Source organism: Rhinoraja longicauda, unplaced genomic scaffold (assembly GCF_053455715.1).
Source record: "Rhinoraja longicauda isolate Sanriku21f unplaced genomic scaffold, sRhiLon1.1 Scf000162, whole genome shotgun sequence".
NCBI lineage: Eukaryota > Metazoa > Chordata > Chondrichthyes > Rajiformes > Arhynchobatidae > Rhinoraja > Rhinoraja longicauda.
Window position 1 is genome coordinate 144,347 of NW_027601380.1, and position 8,752 is coordinate 153,098.

Sequence of the window (8,752 nt, forward strand, 5' to 3'; positions counted from 1 at the left end):
TATTGTGCTTTAGTTTGAACATGCTACTGGGTGTTGTTATGTGTGTTTATGGACTGGCATAAGTAGTTTTGGAAACAGTTCCAGGAAAAATAACTTAAGTCACACAAGTTTGCAGATACACTTATATCTTTCAATTTAACCCTCTACTACTTTTTTTGATCATTGCCAACGTCAACAGAAAAATCTGCAGACACAGGAGGTATTTGTTTGGCCTGATTTTTAGACAATTACTTATGAAAAACCATGATGAGTTATCAGTACAATACATCCAGACATGAATAGTCTGTAAATCAAAAAGACGGTATGTAATAATATTTTGGTCCTGCAAAATCATACACTTCCTTGTCTGGCACTGTCAGAAATGCTGTCAGCCATTTTGGGAATTATACCAATGATTAGCATTAGAGTTTTCAATAGCCGAGATTGTAAACATCAAACAAAATGAAGATAAAACAATCTGATTTAGTGATGTGTGCTATCTTTTAATTTTTGCCAAAAAGTAAACAAGTCAATTAGCATGTCAGGCATTACTGTGGAATGTCTGATGAATCAAAAAATATGTTCTTGTTCTTCATTCAGTCTGTGAAGGGTAAAGAAGATAAATCATCACTTTTATGGTGGATTAATTGTTTTTGCATGTTTTAAATTTCAGAAGTAATCCAGGCACAAGATTTAACAGTCTTTGGCTTTTCAGATAGACACATGGGATCGACAATGGAAACCAGATGAAGCCATTTAATTGCAATTTTAGAGGTGGGATTCACTAACCTGCTGAAAACAGTGGCTGTTTTCATTGATGTTCGGACTGTCTTATCCTCATTCCCCATGAATGACAATTATTGGTTGTCTCATTTTCCATGTGGCATTGTGATTAAAAATGCAAAAACCTATGAACTAATTCTACATAAATGCCTGCTTAATGGCCCGACTAAATTTTCTAATAGCGATTCCAAATTGAAGAACATCATACAAAAATAATACTCCAAAAAACAATATGAAATAAAATCTCCACTAGATGGAGTTGGTAAGCTAAAGTTTCCATTAATATTTGATTTAAAAGATTATGATCTAGAAATTCCATTGCAGATCACAATATTTTGTAGTGCTATTGGTTTAAATGTCACTTATTTCCAGATTAAAATGGGATTCTGACAACTTCAGGGTCAAATGATGCAGCATTCACTGGATTACAAACCCAACACTTTCTCAATGCTCATAATTGGGCATTGGAACTACTGTATTTTCATAGTGCTATTATCTCTGCAGCAGCATTACTTAAAGGGGGTCTTCAGTAGCAGGATCCAGTCCAGTGCTGAAAATCCCACCTTGGGTCATGTTTGTGCTTCTGCCACCAAGCCACTACTCACTATGTTGACACTCTTCCAATAACTTCCCAGATCCAAATCTCACGTCTCTATTCCCCTGCTCGAATGTCCCGAACTCCAGCCACTCCCAGCATCAAAATGGGATCCTTCTTCCTGGCGTTTTCTCTCCCAAATCGGACTCAGTGATTTTTTTTCTGTGCCTTCCACAATGCATGAGGAAATGTACGCAATAGGCAAACAATGAAAGCTCGGGGTTTTGCAGTGGCAGGCAGAATTGATGCAGGTTTTGGCAAGCTGCACAATTCCTTTTAACATGCTTTTAATTTCCAGGCCTTCTTTTGTCCATCAAAACAGTAGGGATAACATTTCCTTTGTGTTCTTCTTCTTTAATTTTAGATAAACATGAAACCAGATCTAAAAGAATGATCTGTTATCCAGATGATCCAGAACACATTTGATGCAATTCAAATTAGCCACTTGAATAGGACAAAACCGTAAAATAGAAAATGGATTCACTTAGTGACAAGAGGTGCTTCTATTTTACTATTTTCCTTGGTAATACAGTATACAAACTTGCATCCATTGCACAGTTCCAGGCAGTGGATACGTAGCCAATGATTGGGTGACCCATGTACCAAGATTTGTCACACACATATAATGGTATGTAAAATAGTAAATCATAGAGTCATAGAATGAAACAGGCCCTTCGGCCCACCTTGCCCATACCGGCCAACATATCCCAGCTACATTAGTCTCACCTGCCCGCATTTGGTCCATATCCCTCCAAAGGGATCCTATCCATGTACCTGTCCTATCCATGTACCTGTCTAACTGTTTCTTAAATGTTGGGATAACCCCAGCCTCAACTACCTTCTCCGGCAGCTTGTTCCATACACCCACCACCCTTTGTGTGAAAAAGTTACCCCTCAGATTCCTATCAAATCTTTTCCCCTTCACCTTAAACCTATGTCCTGTGGTCCTTGATTCACCTAATCTGGGCAAGAGACTCTGCCTCTACCCGATCTATTCCTCTCAGAGGAGCATTTTATTGTATCTTTCTGCTTCTGTCAAAGCGCACATCTTTGGTTTGTATGTTGCAGGAACAAAATTACTGTTCACAAAAAAGGGGAAGTGACCTGAATATTTTGATGTACACGTACTACATGGAAATATTATTTATTTTGAAGTGAAATATGAATCATAAACCAAGGCTAGGGAGATCAGGTGGTGACCCTTGTTAATAGTGTGAGACCTGTGTTCTCTGCAGCATGGTAGGTCACCCTTGGTTCTCAGGTTCTGGATACTGGTAGCTGGTAGCTTTCTGGCAGCAGACATACTGTCACAACTGCAAATGGTCAGAATAGGAATTTTTGAAGGATACCGTATGTAAATAGAATTCAAAGTTTTCTAAGAACTGGTTTTGTATATTATTTTTGGCGCAACACATTGCAGAAGGAAGATTCTTCTTGCCTCACATAAACGCAACAATTTTAAATGCCTTCAGTTCCCCAGGATATCATTACTCTGTTTCTATGCCTTCTGCAGATTCAGATGTCATTCTATTCACACACATCCAACAATTATTCTTGGTGATGGGCTAAAAACCACAATACAAAAAGAACTAATGTGGAAAAGAGTAATATAAAACCAAAATAAATCAGGAACCGCAAATGAGAGAGGAAGGACTCTGATGGCAAAAATATTTTGAGTCTTTGCAAGATGCAACAAATTTCTAAATCATTTACTACCATTTTCTCTGGAAGATGCTAAATAAGGTGCAGTAGGACATTATGACTAAAGCTAATGTTCAGACATAGTTATGAACAGGATTTTCTATGTTTCTAGGATGGTGTAGACATTACGTAATGAATATGTCCCCGTTGGTTCTTGGTCCCTTGTTACATATAGTGGAGAGTACTGCACAAGAATGTAGAGAGCTCTCAAAGGTGTGTCTGGTTTAGTGCAGGTTTCTCTCAGATTCTGAATATGCACATGATGACATGAAAAAAACACCTTGTGGTGACTTCACACTTACATACAGATATTAGCCAGCTTTCCTCTTTCAATGAAACGAAGGAATGAAGCTTGTTTAACAAATTTAGAATGTTCAAATTTAACCCATTAACCGGGTCTGGTTAAACTTCAATCTTTGCAACTGCTATGGTGTTGAAATCGTAGTTTGGTTTCTGTTGCAATCACTTGGAAAGATCACATCATAAAAATGGATTGGAGATTTTCTTGGGTATAACTACTCTGCAGTCCCATTTGCAGATCACCCATTATATATGTGTTAGGCTTTATATGCAAATATACCAAACATGTATCCAGATCTATTCCACCACTCAAATTGCCTTCAGACTGGATGCTCTGTATCATTCCTGCCACTTCCAAAAGTATTGCTGGAGAATTATTATTTACTGTAGGTGGAATAAATATTGTTTTCTCCACATTTTATTTAACATCATTGTAAGACAACCTTGATATTGCATCAACTAAGAAATTCTAGGACATGACAATGGCCCACTGCTGAATTCTTGGTAAACAATGTGGGAATTGTGTACTTTGGTCCAAGAATGGCTAAACAATGTATCTGTTGTGAACATGAACAGTTGGCTTAAAAGATCTGGTGAAAATTTGTGATCTCAAGCATGATTGTCAATGTTTCCTTTTCAATCTGAGCAGTTTCTCTTGCACTTTGTTAATGTGTGGCTTGTATCCACAATGTGTCTTATCCCTGCTTCATCTCCTAATTAGAAGCATCTCCAGTTAGCAGGGGCTCTCAATGTAACATCTCGTTCAGGGGTCAAATGCCTTCTGTTGTTCCTTTCCCATCTATGTGCTTCATTTTTCTTCACTAGTTCATGCAGTGTTATTGGAGTAGCAGAAACTTGGCATAATACCTGAAATATTTGAGGTAATAATTTCATTCCATCGTGCAGCTTAGTCTACGAATGAATCTCCTTTTGCATGTTGATTGTTCAATAGTGTTGGTTTTCATTATCCCTCTTTAATTGTGTGTATGAGTGTGAGGTCCAACTTGGCGAAAACCTGGGCCCTGCCATTTCTGCATGTAATTACTGCAATGTTGACAGCAGGTGTTCTTCATCAACCAAACCTCAGTTGAGGTTTGCCTTATAGTCTCCAAGAAAACTGGATAGTTTTGGCTGCTTTGGGCAGACAATAAAAGTGTTGTGCAGTTTTGATCAAAGTTTTCTGTCATTTGAGTTTGTTACTTTATTTGTGCCTTTAGCACATGTTTAAGTCGTCTAGGCCTGCAGTGAATTGGCATGGCATTTAGCCCATATTTGGGCTTTTTGTCCCTTAATGCTGGAATATGAATCTTTAAACATATCTGCATACTTCTATGGTAGCTTGTCTAGATGTGGTTGTGTATTCGGCACAATCTTTCAACCTACTTTAAATTCTTTGTCATTCTTTCCCCTGGAAATGATCTCTTTGTGTAGTTGCTTATTATGATTGGAAACTTTATTTTATGCTTGTTATATAAAAAAACAAATGTTGCATCTGACCTGGGTTTATCAGTGAATGTACCTTCAGTTTCAGCGCAACTTTTGTTAAAGGCATTCTGTTGGATTTTTTGTTGCATCGTTGCATATAATTGAACAATCGTCAGCTGTAATAATATTCATGGCGATATGTCGGTCATTAATTTTCAATTTAGTTGTACATTTACAGCATTCACTCTTATTTACTTTAGCATGTATATTGTTTAAGCTTTGCTCTTCACACATCTCATCAACTTCAATACTCTCCTTTGTGGTTTTCTATTTAAGTATTGTCCTTAAGGTTGAGAACCTGCTTACTTGCTGCACATTACTGTAATTAGTTGTCCTGGTTCTAGTAATAAACACGAGGCCATGTATCTTTTTGCGAGTAGAACAGTGGTGTAGCAACTGTTCAAATGCAGTTTGCATTTTCTTCCCGTGACTGTGTAAATTTCCTCTGGGTGCCCTGCTTTTCTCCCACATCCCAAAGATGTGCTGGTTGGTAGGTTAATTGGGTACTGTAAATGACCTCTAGTGCAGATGGGTGGTAGGGGAATTAGAGGGGAGTTATTGATCATTTGTAAAGAAATACACTGAGGGGGAATGGAATTGCTGTGAGAGATGGCAGAGACATGTTGGGCTGGACAGTTTCCCTCCATGTTGTAAGGGTATGTGAGATTCCTTTTACCATTGAAGCAGTTCACTGCCCCAAGTGTGCAGGCGTCTGTGGAATGATCTCCATTCTATTGGGAATGACTTTTCCCACCAACCTCGCCTTTCATTCCAAACTCGCATCTTGTAAGATCAGGTTGACAGCACTTACCTTTGCTACTATTATTTGCCCACAAACAACATTTACACAGACATTAAGCAGCAGTCAGAAATCTTCAGCACTATGGAAACCACCTCCATCGCTGTGGTGATTTTACATACACACTCAAATGTGAAATCATTTGCATTTAACAGCTCAACCTGAATTTGCTCATCTATTAAACCTCACATGATCTAGTCCCACAAGACTTGATTCAGGAAGCTACCAGAATTGTAGTGTCAAAGCAAATTCTTCAACACAGCCTGATGATTATTAATGGTTCTGCCTTTGGTTTCTGTTTCTGAATAAAAAAAAATTATGACTGCAAACGATTTGGAAATAAAGTAATTCTGCAATCTATTTATCACTTTATTGAATTAAAACATATTTTTCTGTTTTGTGTGGTGTTCAACTAAAGTAGCATTTGCCACTCTAAGTAAGAATGTTTTCTTGTGCTCCTGTCTGGCTCTCACTTTTACACTTGCCTTCAAAATCAACACTTCTGTTTTCTTTGAAGAACCTCTCCATCAGTTTTACACAAGAGTCAAAGGGATTCATCATATATGCCAAGGTTCCTAATGCAGCCAGACTGGGTCGGGATTACCATCTTGGACCAACTCCACATTAACATTTACAAGGCTCATACGTTGAGAATTCACAACTTTTTGTTTCTTCAGTGATCCTGTGGCAGTCCAAGAGCTTTCCGACTCACTGTATGACCATGAGTAAACAGTCACTCCATGCATTTGACATTTACATTACTTCATTACTAGACATCATGCTGTGACATTGTGTTTTGTTACTTATGCATATTAGGTGATCTGTGTATTTTCTCAAATCACGATTAATACTTAATCCTGCATTATGCACATAGAAAGTTGTTGTTTTAAGTTAATAGAGGCCTTATTTGTTTATGGACATGGCCTTTCTGCCAAACTAAATGGAACAGGAATTTTAAGCACTGAGTTTAATAGTGGTAGGAAGTTGAGACAAATGTTTAAAAATTCTCAAACTTGACCCGAACCCTTTCCAATGCACCAACTTCAATGTTTAATGCTTAGGATATTGGCAACCAGTTTACACTCAGATAGTAAGTAGTTTGTCTCACTTTTAAACACAGAACATGTGATCACAAATACGCTCCCAATCCCGTGACCCCCAATTTACTAAGCATTGCACCCAAGCTGCCTGTGCACCCAAAGGGAGTTTGGAATTCAGTTAGTTAATTGGCTGAAAGTGAATTCTAATTTGACTAAATTCTGTCAAACCCTGATGGCCTGAACACCGATGCTTTGGTTTCCACTCAGTGGCTGCCTGAAATCTGACTCTTCCATTCACCCATCCCTGACTGAATTCCCATTTGTCCTCACTGTCTCTGACTGCCTCCCACTGTGCCTGACTTCATCAAGTTCTGACCTCTAACAACTCCACCTCTAATTTTTGGATCCTTCTCCAATATCTGACATGTTCATATTCGCATGACACCTACTACTTGGTCACTTGATCTCCTATCATCACTGACCTTCATTCTCTCCATCCCACTCCCTACATGCCCTGAAACTCTTACCTATGATACCTCATCTTTCCTGATCTCCTACCACACTGATGCTTGATCCAGATTAAGCCTGTTATCTCATTCAACCCTGTACACTGGTATTTGATCCTCTTAATACATCCAACTTCTTCCTCTGATTACCACCCTTACTCAAATAAAGATCACCGTTCTACTTACTCCCAATACCTGACTCTGTCGTTGGCTTCAATTTCTAAATCTCCCAGTTTCTGAAATGCTTAATACTTCTTCCTCAGCCCTGTAATTTCTGTTTCATCTCTGTCCCTGCCATCTAATCTACACTCCCCATTATTGATCTGTCTGCCTTAACAAATGATGCACTATTCCTTCAATCCCTTGATCCTTGACAATAAACTCTGATGCATGTCAATTAATTTCTCATGAAGGATCTTATGACATCACCCTCAGGTATACCATACATTAAAATACCATACCTGACCAAATGAATAGAGTTAAAATAGTAAGTAAAGTAATAAGCGTTTTAAGGAATAGAAGGTGAGAGTTTAACCAAAAAGATTGACGATTCTGCTTGTAAATCTGGAGTAGAAGGGAGGTGGATACTAAGCAGCTTAGATTTGATCTTGGGTTAATACATAGCATTAGATGAAAATGTAAGGTTCTCAGGGGTGAAGTTATGTGTACATTTTTGTAAAGGAGATCAAGATCTTTCGTTTGAATGCGTTGGAAATAAAAAATCAGTTCTAGAGGAATGAAAAAGTCCTGGATGGGAGAAGGGTGGCAAAATTTTGTACAACATGGAATTTGTGCACTTGGAGAGAAATGGGGTAGCCTGTTCTAGAGTTAATGAGGCTGATGATCGGGGTTGTATCAATGGATGATGAAGCAAGAATAAATTTGGTGAATGTTGAATATTTTAATCTATTCACTATACCCTTTACAATGCAGAAATCCTGTTGCCTTTACTGTGGCTGGAGCTGGAACATTTCAACTCTGTACATAACACTAATTAATTTTGGAACATTAACTTGAGTTTTCAGATGAAAATTTACAGATTGTAATCAATTGAATATAGTGATTTGAGTTCTTTACTTTATTTCTAATTCAAAATAATTGCATTGTCAGAAAGTGAAATGTTTTCAATAGGTTGTGTTCAGATATCTTAGAAGCACTTATTAATATTCCAATAGACTTCAGATTCTTAATGATTCTGACAGGTGTGGTGCTTTAAACTCTCGATCCACAGCATTCAGACAGGAATGTAAGCAACAGGACAACTGGGAGAAGGTGATAGGAAAATGGAGAAAAGCCAGAAATACAACCAACATGCAAGCAATCAGACTGGAACCCTGTGGAGTTTGAAACTAGGCCAATTTTTTTTTTGGCTAGGAATAGGAGAAATTAGTTGAGTCATTGGAGACATTTTGAAGAGAGGCACATGGAGGAAACCAATATTTGAAGTTTGGTGGGCATAGGAAAAGTAACAAACATTCAGTTGCGAAGGAGTTGCCACGTAGTTATGATAGTGTTTGAAAAGTAAATCTCCTCTCCGTTGTCAGGATAAAAATATATTAAGGTG